Below are 15,865 nucleotides of genomic sequence, written 5' to 3'. Positions count from 1 at the left end.
TTTTACAAAATAGAGTATGACAATATGGTAAGCTTATTTCATTAACAAAGTGGGCATGACATTTACATAAAGTCTAATTCTTCAGTGTATTAGAACAAGAGACTCTTGAAGTCTGTATTATATTTTAACGTTCTCAACATCTCTATTTGGATGGGCCAGGGTACTTTACAAATATAATGGGAAAAAAAAAAAAAGCCAGTATAACATGTATATACTCCTTGGCTTACAGCATTAACATTTATGCTTCTGTTTTGTCTTTGAGGTGAAATTAGGACAAATACAATGTTTTGTTATTCATTTTATTGTTCAACTTGAAATAAATCTTAGTTTATGTATGCTGAATTAACAAATTAACTATTTTCGAAGGCCCATAGCTAAAACCTAAGGATCTCTAACAGATTGTTTTACACAGGTCTGTTGTGCACAGATTGTGTGTGTTAGTCACTCAGTCATATTTGACTCTCTGCAACCCTATCTACTGTGGTCCACTGGGTTCTTCTGTCCATGGGATTCTCCAGGCAAGAATACTGGAGTGAGTTGCTATTTCCTTCTCCAATTATATCATATTACTATCCAGAAATCTTGGCAAAATTAGTAATTTTTATGTTTATAAGATTACATCAAAATGTATGTTTTGTTGAATTTAATGAAAAAGGAATAAATCTGGAAAATAAAACTAATAGAAAGGAAAAAATATTAACTTGTTTGCTTTTAAAATTATAGGAGCATATTTCTAGAGAGCTAAAAAAACTCCCATAGAGGGAACATTTCTATTCTTTTAAATTTCCTTTTCCACTAGAAATTCAAGTGCTAATGCTGTCAGCTTCAAAAGCAAGGTCAAATCTGATGCAATTTGCAATGAATGTGCTACTAACTTTAAAACAGTTGAAGAAAGGAGTATATAGCTGATGACTGCAATCTATAACACAATTGATTTTTGAAACCTTATTTCTTTGTGCACTTAACTGTCCAACTTTGCTATATGGTCTTTTATCATGTAATTCCAGCTTTTGTGACAAAAGCAATAATTCATCATTTTGTGTTATTCAACATTTCACTGGATTATAATTTTTTCTTGAAGACAGTTACAAGAGATAATGTTTATTTTTCTTAATTATATATTTTTGGAAAAGTCCTTATAAATGAAGTAGTTTTGTCTGATTCTTTTTCCATGAATTTGTTTCATACAAGTGCAAAATAATAATTAGTGCTAAAATATTTAAATTTTAAATTATTCCTTTAAAATAATAATTCATTAGTTCTTACAGCAAGCTTGCAAGTCAAGGACAAAGATAATTGGTAATGCAGTCATAGATTATAATCACTACAAATAGATAATTATTTTATTCAAAATTTTCTGAGAATGAAGATACAGAATTCTGCTTTTTTTTTTTTCTTTCCTGCTACTAATAAAACTGGCCCCCAAAAATTCATGAAAAAGTAAGATTAGGGAGTGATGTCAGGATGATGGGTGAATAAAACATCCCTTGCCCATATCTCTCCCCTGACATCAATTTAGCATACTTCATAGTCAAACGTGCCTTTGAGAACTTCCCTGGTGGTCTAGTGGTTAAGACATGGGTTAACCAGTGGTTAAGACATGGGTTAACCATGGGTTAGCCAGTTCAGGAGACATGGGTTCAATCCCTGGTCCGGGAAGATCCCACATACCTCAGGGCAACAAAGACCATGCACCACAACTACTGAAGCCCACACACCCAGAGTCCATGCTATGCAACAAGAGAAACCACCTCAATGAGAAGCCCATGCACTGCATCTAGAGAGTAGCTCCCACTACCACAACTAGAGAAAGCCCACATGCTGCAACAAAGACACCGTGCAACCAAAAATAAATAAAATTAAAAAATATATATTTTAAGAAAGTCCCTTTGAGGGAGTTGTATGGATCCAGCACCATATGCCAAGGGACCCAGAGGAGTTTTGCCCCTCCATGCATCAAATAATGCATGGGGAAGCTTTGGACCCTGGCTCTGGGCCCTCAAGTGCTTCTGGCTTTGGACCCTGAAGTGACCCATGAACTGGTTCCATCCCCTCTCAGCTACAGTCCAGGAGGCCCTGGAAACCACTGACTTAATGCCATCACCCAAGATGAGAGAGCCTTTGTGATAGTCCAGGACTCCAGTGGACAGTTCTAGCACAAATTTGGAGCAAAAATATATATACATATATATGAAATTAGACTTATTGGAGTGGGTAAGAACAGCTTAAATTTACCTATGTCTTGTAACTCCCAAAGCAAAACAGCTCAAAAGAGCTCTTTTGGGCCTGTTATTTTTTTCTATGGAGGAAAGTGAGAGTATGTGAGTGAGTGACCAACAACTTCTCTAGCTAGGCAGGGCACAGTGGCAGGCACCTGTTTTTCCTTCACCCTATCCAGAGTTCTGAGTCAGGAGTACATGATTACAGGGTGGTGAGCAGCAGGAAGTAACAGTGGGCAAAACGTGCAATGGAAGGTGACAATGGCATGTGGATCCTGTTTATCTGCATCAAGGACTCTATCAGGAGGCCCACATGTGAGCTTTGGGGTAGCTCACCTGTAGATCCCTAACTGCCCGATGGGAGCCCCCAGCACTCTATGTGCCTCTGCTACAGTCTCTCATGCCCCATGGCCAGCTAGCTCCCTGTGTGCACTCACAATGGTGCTAAGAGCAAAACTTGGCAGATGGCTAGTGAGCACGTGCAGAAAGCCAGCCTGAATCTGTAGACCAGAGAGAGATCACAAACTTGAATATTTATTACTGCTCTTGGCAAAACAAAGTGGAGGCTGTTGGCACCCAACTTGCTGAATTGTAGGATGGTGAGAAGATATACATATAAGAATTTTACAAGAGAAGGCAAAAGTGTGGAGCAGGCCTATCCATAGAAGATCTGAGAAAGCATTAGAATCCTTAGCAGACAAATGGAAGATATTTCTCTCCTGAAGTCAGACAGTAGAGACTGGAGGAGGTGGCTGGTATTTCAAATGCAAAAACAGAAACCCCAAACTTCAAGAACATGCAAAATCAAGCAAACATGACACCAGCAAAATTTTCCAGTACCCTACCTCAAAGACATGAAGGTGCTACAATTTACTTAATAAAGAATTCAAAATTGCTGTTTTAAGATAACTCATTGAACTACAAGATAATACATAAAGATAATTCAATGAAATCAGTCCCACTTCTGGTTTTAAATCCAAAGGACATGAAATCAAGATCATGAAGAGATATCTACACTCATATTCTTGGCAGCATCATTATAGCCAAGCTATGGCTACAACCTAAGTGTTCTTTGAGGAATTAATGCATAAGAACAGGTGGGTTATTTGACAATGGGATACTACTCAGCATGGAAAGAAGGACCTATTACCATTTATGACAACATGGATAGAACTTGAAAGCATTATGTTAAATAAAGTCAGCCAGACAGAGAAAGACAATTACTGTATTAGATTACTTATATGAGGAATCTCAAAAAGCTGAACACAGAGAAACAGGGAGTCCAGTGGTGGTTTTCAGGGGCTGGAGATTTGGGAGATGGGGAGATATTGGTCAAAGAGTACAAGTTTTCAATTATAAGATGAGTAAGTTCTGGGGACCAAATCCATGGCAGTGACTATGATTAACAATACACTATTATATAATGGCACCCCACTCCAGTACTCTTGCCTGGAGAATCCCATGGACAGAGGAGCCTGGTGGGCTGCAGTCCATGGGATGGCTAAAGAGTCAGACACGACTGAGCGACTTCACTTTCACTTTTCACTTTCATGCACTGGAGAAGGCAATGGCAACCCACTCCAGTGTTGTTGCCTGGGGAATCCCAGGGACGGGAGAGCCTGGTGGGCTGCCATCTATGGGGTCGCACAGAGTCAGACACGACTGAAGCGACTTAGCAGCAGCATTATATACTTGAGAGTTTTTGAGAGCAGGTTTTAAATATTTCACCACACACAAATTTGTAATTATGTGAGGTAATGAAAGTGTTAACAAACCCTATGTGGGTATTCATTTTGCAATATTAAATGTATCAAGTTATTATATACAACTTAAAGTCACATACTGTTATATGTCAATTATATCTCAATAAAGCTGGAAGAATCATGTAGAATTTATGAAGAAAATCAAGAAGTAAAAGATAAGAATAAAAGTATGAATTTTTTTCAGTAGTGAAAATTTGAAATATGTAATTAGTAAAATAATAGAACTAAATGCTGTGAATAAAAACCAGATATTCCTTGACTTATCTATGAGTGCTCAGTCACTTCAGTCATGTCCGATTCTTTGTAACCCTATGGATTATAGCCCACCAGGCTCATCTGTCCATGGGATTCTCCAGGCAAGAGTACTGGAGTGGGTTTCCATGCCCTCCTCTGGGGGATCTTCTCAACCCAGGGACTGAACTTGTGTCTCCTGTGTCTAAAGCATTGAAGACAGATTCTTTACCTGTAGAAAGCAGGAAACTAAAGTGAACTGATAAAATAGGTTAGGTATGTCAGTGAAATATATGCTTGCTTTATGAGAGTTCCCTCATGGAAGATTGCTGAGTAGAAAGTTCCAGGAATCAACTCCAGCAATGAAAAAAATGTGAGCTGTCAAGAGCCATGAGAAGCAAACATTACAGATCTCTGAAGTATAATTGAACACTGACAGCATTATCAGGAAAAGGTGGTAAATTTTGGTGGATTTTGGCCTTTTCCTAGGGATCATCATCTCCCTTCTTCCAACCCTTTGACAGGGAGGTGTAGTAATGGAGGGCTGAATTCCTGGTGTGGATTCCTGGTGAGAGTTAGGCAGTAAGAACCTTATCCTCCAAAGCCTGGTGTGGGAAGGGAGGATTTTGGCTTGCCTGCTGGTTTACTGAAGGATCAGTATGAAAGAAGGCCATCTTTGCTTTTGCCTCTTGAGGCTGAAGTAACTTCCAAGGTTGCATCTGTGGAGTGAACTTAACACAACACATATTTTTCCTTTATTTTCTTATGGGATTAAAATTTTCAAGGAAATCTGTCAAGTCACTGGCTGGCTGCAGAGATAATGGAACTGAGACTTCGGTGACCATAGAGACAAGAAATATTGTCTTTGAAAAATAGTTTCAGAATATCTCTAAATAAAAGACAACTTCACTCCCCTAACTATGCCCACCACTCCACCAACGAGTAATATTGGCAGTCCTGGGGAAGGAATATAATCTAGAGAGAGTTAAAAGTTCTACCATGTAAACAGAGAAATAAAGGGAATATGTGGTTATAGCTATTATTATTTTTCCTAGTTTCAAAGAAGTGAGAAATATAATATGTAATTTTTTGAAAAAAAGAAAATTAAAATACACATATCAAGTACTATACCATCCTATATGGATATTGTTTGAGAATTCTTCTTGCTGTCTATGTTCCTATGGTCTGAGCTTAAACCCCTACAGCCAACTACAATTTACTGTAGTAATAAATGGCTTACAAAGCTTTCTGCTCTTATCCCTATGTTACGAGTAGACCAAATTAATATCTCTGTCTGGAATGGTTCTTGAAATCTAAATTTGCTGTTTGCTTTTTGTGCCAGGAAAGATGCATATTTAATTCTCATTAAAATCCTTCTACAGAATATACCAAGACCATTTAGTGACTCTGAGTGATTTTCTAGGAGAGAAAAAAATAAAACCAAAATAAAAGAACAGGAAGGACAAAGGAAAACATCCCTGACGCCAGTGTGCTATCTGAACAAGTCTTCTCAGAAAGCCAACTTTGGGGGAAGATGCGCCATTGTCCCTCAAGATGTCTAAGACTGTCAAGAAGCTGCCCAGGAAATTTATTAAGTTTAAAAGAGGAAATAAAATGTTTATGATTCTTGGTAAAAACTTTTGACTAAGAGACTGATAAGAGTTTAATGTATCTTTTCAGCAAAAAACAAGGAGAACTTTGAAAATAAGTAAAAATGAATTTTTGCCCTTAAGAGTTGCATTAATCTGAACACAGATTCCCGAGACATATTTTACAGTGATTCTCTGAGATTCTTTTAGTAGCTGCATGAAATCAAAACTACAAAAAAAAAAAAATAGTATGAGACAGTATTATTGCTATTTTGACACTTTGCATGTTGTTTCAAGACAACGGTATGTAAAACTATTGATATCCAGTATAAATCAAGATGGTGGCACCCAACTATACCAGAAGTCATTTTATTTTTCACTGCTACAAATATCTGTATAGTCAAAGTGATGGTTTTTCCAGTAGTCATGTACAGATGTAAGAGCTGGACCATATAGAAGGCTGAGCACTGAAGAACTGATGCGTTTGAATTATGGTGCTAGAGAAGACTCTTGAGAATCCCTTGGACAGTAAGGAGACCAAACCGGTCAATCCCAAAGGAAATCAACCTTGAATATTCATTGAAAGGACTGATGCTGAAGCTCCAATTCTTTGGCCACCTGATGCTAAGAGACAACTCATTGGAAAAGACCCTGATGCTGGGAAAGATTAAGGGCAGGAGAAGAAGGGGGTGACAGAAGATCAGATGGCTGGATGGCATCACCGATTCAGTGGACATGAGTTGGAGCAACCTTCGGTACATGATGAAGAACAGGGAAACCTGGCATGCTGCAGTTTATGGGGTTGCAGAGTTAGACACAGCTTATTGACTGAACAACAACATGCTTTCGGTAAAGAAAACTTCTGGTTTCACTGATTGCCCGTAAGTAGGAAAATCACTAATTTTATTAATTCATGACTCATGATTACATATCTCTTTAATTTTCTGTTTATTGAAAAAAGGAAGCACATATATTGTAATTCTGCTCAATATCAAAGTAAAATGTTTTTGCTCATTTAGAGTGACTCATGATTGAATCATGAGATGAACTAACCATTTTTGCATGAAAAATCATTTTTAATTCAATAATATCCCTTACAGGGATTGTACCCAGCTTAATGCCTTTTTAAATTAAAAAATCATGACAGTAGCATATAATTCCTCTGGAGGAGGGCATGGCAACCCACTCCAGTATTCTTGCCTGGAGAATCCCATGGACAGAGGAACCTGGTGGGCCCCCTTCCATGGGGTCGCAGAATCAGACATGACTGAAGCAACTAAGCACAAACATATAAGTCAAAATCTTATTCCAGAATTTTAATGTAAAACTTTTTATATGAATATGTAGCATGTAATTTTTTACATATATATGAAAAGTTTGGGTTATATTATTAATATAGAAGTTTTCATTTTTCAGTAGTATAAGAGAATGATCCAATTTTAAACTGTGCTTATTTTGTAAACCTAATTCTCAGCCTTACCTTATGAGCCCCAATTAAAAGCATGGCATCTATGTGTATGAATGCCTTAGCTCTCTTTTTCCTAGTCAGTATTCATATTCATAGACTTGCAAAGCATCCGTGTGTGTGGGTATGTATGTGTATATTGTTGTTAGTGGATACAAGATCGGTCTTCGCTGCCAACTATGATTGCTCTCTAATATCTCAATTGCAATCCAACTCTTCTCTCCTTCAACCTAGGTTAGTATTTTCTAGACTAGACTACATATAATCATTTGAAATTTTGAAAAGGACACTTGTGGAAATAGCTTTTTCTTTTAAAAGGAAAATAAAGACTTTGGCTTTTTCTCTGTAGTAAGACAAAGCTCATTTAGGATGAAAATCAAGTTCCTTCATAAACTAGGTTCTGCTGACATTTCCACTTGCTTTCCTAACACTGCACTTCACACTAGTACTCCCTTGTCCCAGGGGATAAGTTCCACCCACCAGTGGATGCCTGAAACCTCAGATAATACTGAACCCTATAAATTCTATATTTTTTCTTATACATACATACCTATGATGAAACTAAATTTATAAACTTAGAACAGTAAGAGATTGACAACAACTAATAGTAAAATAAAAATTATAACAATATACTCTAATAAAAGTTATATGCATGTCTTCTCTCTTTCTCAGAATATCTTATTGTACACATTTATAGGCATACCTTGTTTTACTGCGCTCCACAGACATTGTTTTTTTTTTACAAACTGAAAGTTTGTGGTAACCCTACATCAAGTAAGTCTATGGATGCCATTTTCCCAACAACTTTTGTTCACTTGTTGTATTTCTGTCACAGATGATAGTTTTTGCAATATTTTGAACTTTTCAGAATTATTTGTTATGGTGATCTGTGATATTTGATGCCATTGCTATGACTTGCTGAAGGCTCAGATAATGCCTAGAATTTTTTAACAACAAAAAAAGTAGTTTTTAATTAAGTTATGTACACTGTCATTTTAGACATGATGTGATCTTTCACTTAATAGACTATAGTATAGAATAAACATGATTTTTATGTGCACTGGGAAACCAAAAAATTCATTTGACTCACTTTACTGTGATATTTACTCTTTTGTGGTAGTCTGAAACCAAGCCCGCAGCATCTCCAAGGTGGGCCTGGAATCCCCTTTCCATCTTAACTAAGCACTATTCACGCACTGTGCCTATAACTTTCACAGTTTGAGGTATAACAACAAAACTAGCGCAAACTTCCTTTTTTCCTGTTCCACCATTTCAGGAATAGAAGATTGTTCTTATCCTAAGTCTTAACAACTTCGGCATATATTTGCTGTTTTTCCTAAGTAGCAAAATATTTACCTTTTCACTTAAAGGAAACAGTTCCTAACTTTGCTTTGGCCTTTCTGAATCACCAGCATCACAATTCCTGTGCTTTGGGGACATTATCAAATAAAACAGAGTTACTTGAACATAAGCACTGCCAGATCCTGAGAGGTGACCTGACAACTGAGTCACCTACTAACTGACCAGTAGGTGGTGTCTGCTGGACAAATGGATGATTCACAGTCCTGCGGGTGGGTTGGGGTGGGTGGGGATAAAACGAGACACAAGACAGCAGGAGGCTACATCAAACTACTCTGAATACATGCAATTAAAAACTTACAAATTTTTCATTAAATAGTTATGGACTGAAGGTGACCAAAAGTAACAGAAATTGAACCTGGGCCTCTGCTGGGAATTGTAGGCAGATTCTTTACCATCAAAGCACCAAGGAAGCCCAACCTCAGAACATGAAACCACAAATAAGAGCACTACTTTGTATTTTTAACACACTGATCATTTTGTTTTGCTTTTCAAATATGTGGTTGTTCTTTCTACCTCCGCTTTTTCCTATTGGCTATGTTCTTCAAAATATATCTGCTTCTTTATCTTTTTTTCCCTTATGTTTCATTTGGATACTTCCTTTTATCTTTCAGCTCTCTGTTTAAATGTATAACATTTATCTTACTTGATACTCACATGAAAGTGAATGTGTTAATCTCTCAGTTGTGTCCGATTCTTTGTGACCCCATTGGCTGTATCCCACTAGGCTCCTTTGTCTAAGGAATTCTCCAGGCAAGAATACTGGAGTGGGTAGCTATTCCCTTCTCCAGAGGATCTTCCCAAGAGAGTGATCAAACCCATGTGCCCTGTATTGCAGGCAGATTCTTTACTGTCTGGGCCACCAGGTAATACACTCCATAAAATTGATATTTTACCAAACAAATTTTGCAGGTGAGCAAGCAGTTGTCCAAATAAACTTAAGTTCACGAAACTGTTGGGTTAGCATGAGACAGTTCAAAATCCTCTTGCTTTTAAGAAATTAAACATAATATCCTTAAGAAGTTTCATAATCTTCTAAAAGCATGATTTTGATGGTTATCTCAGTTTAACATTTTTTCTTTTATTTTTATGAACACTTATTTATTTTATTTTATTTTTTAATTTTTTTTAATTTTATTTTTAAACTTTACAATATTGTATTGGTTTTGCCAAATATCGAAATGAATCCACCACAGGTATACCTGTGCTCCCCATCCTGAACCCTCCTCCCTCCTCCCTCCCTATACCATCCCTCTGGGTCGTCCCAGTGCACCAGCCCCAAGCATCCAGTATCATGCATCAAATCTGGACTGGAGACTCATTCCATATATGATATTATACGTATTTCAATGATATCCTCCCAAATCATCCCACCCTCTCCCTTTCCCACAGAAACCAAAAGACTGTTCTATACATCAGTGTCTCTTTTGCTGTCTCATATACAGGGGTATTGTTACCATCTTTCTAAATTCCATATATATGCGCTAGTATACTGTATTGGTGTTTTTCTTTCTGGCTTACTTCACTCTGTATAATAGGCTCCAGTTTCATCCACCTCATTAGCACTGATTCAAATGGATTCTTTTTAATGGTTGAGTAATACTCCATTGTGTATATGTACCACTGCTTTCTTATCCATTCATCTGCTGATGGACATCTAGGTTGCTTCCATGTCCTGGCTATTATAAACAGTGCTGCGATGAACACTGGGGTACACGTGTCTCTTTCCCTTCTGGTTTCCTCAGTGTGTATGCCCAGCAGTGGGATTGCTGGATCATAAGGCAGTTCTATTTCCAGTTTTTTAAGGAATCTCCACACTGTTCTCCATAGTGGCTGTACTAGTTTGCATTCCCACCAGCAGTGTAAGAGGGTTCCCTTTTCTCCACACCCTCTCCAGCATTTATTGCTTGTAGACTTTTGGATCGCAGCCATTCTGACTGGCGTGAAATGGTACCTCATAGTGGTTTTGATTTGCATTTCTCTGATAATGAGTGATGTTGAGCATCTTTTCATGTGTTTGTTAGCCATCTGGATGTCTACTTTGGAGAAATGTCTATTTAGTTGTTTGCCCCATTTTTTGATTGGGTCATTTATTTTTCTGGAATTGAGCTGTAGGAGTTGCTTGTATATTTTTGAGATTAGTTGTTTGTCAGTTGCTTCATTTGCTATTATTTTCTCCCATTCTGAAGGCTGTCTTTTCACCTTGCTTATAGTTTCCTTTGTTGTGCAGAAGCTTTTAACATTTTATTTTTAACAAAAATATAGATAAGAGATTGCCTTGAATACAAGTAACCCACTCTTTTCCTATTTTTATGCTAGAAATTGTTTTATGAAACTTTATCATGAAAGTTTCCATTCAAGTAGATTATTGAACTATAGAATTAAAGTTCAATTTCTCATTTGCCCACTGAGAATTCTTTTCACAAAGTACACAAATGCAAATTCCATACTTTTTAAATTTGGGAAGATGTATGCAATGAACTGAATAAGTACAAATAGCTAAATTCTTTCATATGAAGTAATAATGATTCCAGTGCTTAATGTGTAAGTCAAATATTATCTTTGGCACAGAATTATAAGGTAGTTCTTCCTGTTTCATTTTGATTGCTTTTGAAATGAAGAAGCCACGTTGAATTTACACTTTTAGGAAAGATATGTTCATATTGTTTCCTGGGATAATACCTCCTAGGAGTGCTTTATATATATATTTTTTTTAATTTTGATTTTTTTTGGAGTATAGTTGATTTACAAAGTTGTTTTAGTTTCAGTTGTACAGCACAGTGCTTCAGTTATACATATATATTCATTTTTTAAGGTTCTTTTTTCATACAGGTTATCACAGAGTATTGAGCAGAGTCCCCTGTGCTATATAGTAAGCTGTTGTTGGTTATCTATCTTATATATGGTAGTGTGTATATGTTCATCCCAAGCTCCTGATTCATCCCTGCCTCCCACATATTTCCCCTTTGGTAACCTAAATTTGTTTTTGATATCTGTATGTCTGTTTCTGTTTTGTGAATAAGTTAGTTTGTACCACTTTTTTTAAAAATTAGATTCCACAAGTGAGTGATGATATTTGTTTTTCTCTGACTTCACTGAGTGTGATAATCTCTGCTTGCGTCCTTTTTGCTGCAAATGGCATCATTTTGTTCTTTTCTATGACTGTCATATTCCACTGCATATATGTACCACATCTTCTTTATCCATTCCATGGTCGATGGACATTTAGTTTGTGTCCATGTCTTCGCTATTGTAAATAATGCTGCAGTGAGTCTGAAAAACAGCCTAGGTGGGTAGAGTATTCTTAGTTATAGGTATTTCCCTTTCATCACTTTAAATATATTGTGCCCCTTCCTAGGAGTACTTTAAAATGCCATGTAATCACTAAGCCTTGTGAAAAGTAGTGTATACATCAAATTGATCTGTTGATCTATTTTTTATAAATATTTTGACAAGATTAATTATTATATACTATACTATGCAAATGTATTTTATCATTATCTGTCAGATTAGAAGTCTTTAGATAAAAAGGTATATAATATAATTAATGTACTACAATTCTGAAAGGGTCAAATTCACTTATTCATTCAACAATTAGTTTTCATCTAATATGCCCCAGGCATTGTTCTAGAAACTGGAGGAAAGGCAAGTGTCATTCAAATGCCTGTCCTTTGAGAACTTACATTATCTTGGAAGGAGAGGGATAATAAGCAAATAATAACATTGCACTGTATGTTTGAAAATTGCTATGAGAGTTTTTATCACATGAAAATAAAATGTGTAACTATGTGTAATGGTGGAAGTTAGCTAGAAATATTCACTGATCTTTTCACAATTTATAAAAATATAGATTCATTATGTTGAAATCAATATACCTGAAACTAATATAATGTTATGTATCAATTATATCTGAAGTTTGAAAAAAGCATTTGGTTAATTCTTTAATTAGTTACTGTATTACCTTTGTATTTTTGAAGATACACCATCAAAATTAGTGTTACATTATTGAAAAACTTTTAAATTCATGAATTAGAAGCCTGTTGAAAAAAATTGAAAAAAATTATTAAGAACCATAAAAATAAAAATGAAAAAAGACAATTAATTGAATAAAATCTACATTTAAATTCGATGAAGAAAGTTTCTTTCCAGCACTAAAATATATAATGACATATATGTTAGTAATGATTACTTTATCTTCTTACTCTTCTTTTAAAGCTTTTTAAAAAAAAATGTACAAGCAACTCCTACAGCTCAATTCCAGAAAAATAAATGACCCAATCAAAAAATGGGGCAAACAACTAAATAGACATTTCTCCAAAGAAGACATACAGATGGCTAACAAACACATGAAAAGATGCTCAACATCACTCATTATCAGAGAAATGCACATCAAAACCACTATGAGGTACCATTTCACGCCAGTCAGAATGGCTGCGATCCAAAAGTCTACAAGCAATAAATGCTGGAGAGGGTGTGGAGAAAAGGGAACCCTCTTACACTGTTGGTGGGAATGCAAACTAGTACAGCCACTATGGAGAACAGTGTGGAGATTCCTTAAAAAACTGGAAATAGAACTGCCTTATGATCCAGCAATCCCACTGCTGGGCATACACACTGAGGAAACCAGAAGGGAAAGAGACACGTGTACCCCAATGTTCATCGCAGCACTGTTTATAATAGCCAGGACATGGAAGCAACCTAGATGTCCATCAGCAGATGAATGGATCAGAAAGCTGTGGTATATATACACAATGGAGTATTACTCAGCCATTAAAAAGAATACATTTGAATCAGTTCTAATGAGGTGGATGAAACTGGAGCCTATTATACAGAGTGAAGTAAGCCAGAAAGAAAAACACCAATACAGTATACTAACGCATATATATGGAATTTAGAAAGATGGTAACAATAACCCTGTGTACGAGACAGCAAAAGAGACACTGATGTATAGAACAGTCTTATGGACTCTGTAGGAGAGGGAGAGGGTGGGAAGATTTGGGAGAATGGCATTGAAACATGTATAATATCATGTATGAAACGAGTCTCCAGTCCAGGTTCGATGCACGATACTGGATGCTTGGGGCTGGTGCACTGGGCCGACCCAGAGGGAGGGTATGGGGAGGGAGGAGGGATGAGGGTTCAGGATGGGGAACACAGGTATACCTGTGGTGGATTCATTTCGATATTTGGCAAAACTAATACAATATTGTGAAGTTTAAAAATAAAATAAAATTTAAAAAAAATTTAATCATTCTTTCATGTCCATGAATAAGACTGTTCTGAACTCAGCTTTTTTCTTTCTATATATTATATATATATATCTTATCTACCTAATATAGTACAACAAAATTTTATTTGTTGCTCATTATAACTCTACTATAAAAAATAATCCCTATTTAGTCTTTCTTTTCTTGAGTCAAATTTAAATATCTTTGTATTGGTTAGGATCTTTGCAGGTAATAAACCACTTGAATTAAAATGACTTAATCACTAAAGTTGTATAATTGTTTTATTTAAATAGTATGTTTTGAGATAGGCAATTTCAGGGGAGATACCACCTACCCTGTATATACCTTTGATGTTTTGAAAGCATCAAAGATCTGTGGTGTTTATTTCCTTCTTGCTCTTCTATTCTTGCCTATTGGCTCTTTGTCTCTTGTTGCTTTATGGGCAAAAGAGGTCATGACAACAAAACCATAGCACCACTGAATTCAAGGCAGCAAGAAAGAGTAGGATTTTGTGTCTATCTCTTTTTTGGGTGTAGTATTCTTCAACTAAAATGTCTTCTTAGTACTCTAGAATCGGGATAGATGTCCTTCTTTACAGCAATCATTGGCTAAGGATTGTCAACTACAAATATGAACGTACCAGTTTCATCGCCAATGACTAAACAGCAAGGGCATTTGCCTTCTGCCTCTGCAGAGATTGAACCCTGTGCTGTTGCAGCTGGTGACCTTCAACACCCTCCAAGGGAGTAGAGGGAGCAATCTGTACTCCAGGGGATCTGGCGGGACAGGTCTTTAGAGAGTTGGATGTTTTTTCTGTTGTTCAGTCACTTGATCATGTCTGACTTTTTGCAACCCCATAGACTGCAGCATGCCAGGATTTCCTGTCCTTCACCATCTCCCAGAGCTTGCTTAAACTCAAGTCCATTGAGTCGGTGATGCCATCCAATCATCTCATCCTCTGTCTTCAATCTTCCCCGGCATCAGGGTCTTTACAAATGAGTCAGTTCTTCACATCAGGTGGCCAAAGAATTGGTGCTTCAGCTTCAGCATCAGTCCTTTCAATGAATATTCAGGACTGATTTCCTTTAGGATGGACTGGTTGGATCTCCTTGCAGTCTAGGGGACTCTCAAGAGTCTTCTCCAACACCACAGTTCAAAAGCATCAATTCTTTGGCACTCAGCCTTCTTTATGGTCCAACTCGCACAACCATACATGACTACTGGAAAAACCATAGCTTTGACTAGATGGACATTTGTTGGCAAAGTACTGGCTCTGCTTTTTAATATGCTGTCTAGGTTGGTCATAGCTTTTCTTCCAAGGAACAAGTGTCTTTTAATTTCATGGCTGCAGTCACCATCTGCAGTGATTTTGGAACCCAAGAAAATAAAGTCTGTCACTGTTTTCATTGTTTCCCTTTCTATTTGCCGTGAAGTGATGAGACTGATTGCTATGATCTTCGGTTTTTGAGTGTTGAGTTTTAAGCCAGTTTTTTCACTCTCCTCTTTCACTTTCATCAAGAGGATCTTTAGTTCCTTTTCACTTTCTGCCATAAGGCTGGTTACATCTACATATCTGAGGTTATTGATATATCTCCCAGAAATTTTTATTCCAGCTTGCGCTTCATCCAGCCCAGTGTTTCTCATGATGTACTCTGCATGTAAGTTAAATAAGCAGGGTGACAACATACAGCTTTTACTTACTCCTTTCCCAAATTGGAACCAGTCTGTTCCATTTGGTTCTAACTGTTGCTTCTTGACTTGCATACCTGCATAGATTTCTCAGGAGGCATGTAAGGTGTTATGGTATTCCCATCTCTTTAAGAAATTTCCACAATTTGTTGCGATCCACACAGTCGAAGGCTTTAGTGTAGTCAATGAGGCAGAAGTAGAGGTTTTTCTGGAATCCTCTTACTTTTTCTGTGATCCAGTGGATGTCAGCAATTTGATATCTGGTCCTCTGCCTTTTGAAATCCAGCTTGAACATCTGGGAATTCTCGGTTCACATTACAGT

Source organism: Bubalus bubalis, chromosome 13 (genome assembly GCF_019923935.1).
Source record: "Bubalus bubalis isolate 160015118507 breed Murrah chromosome 13, NDDB_SH_1, whole genome shotgun sequence".
Lineage (NCBI taxonomy): Eukaryota > Metazoa > Chordata > Mammalia > Artiodactyla > Bovidae > Bubalus > Bubalus bubalis.
Note: the sequence above shows the minus strand (reverse complement) of the source record.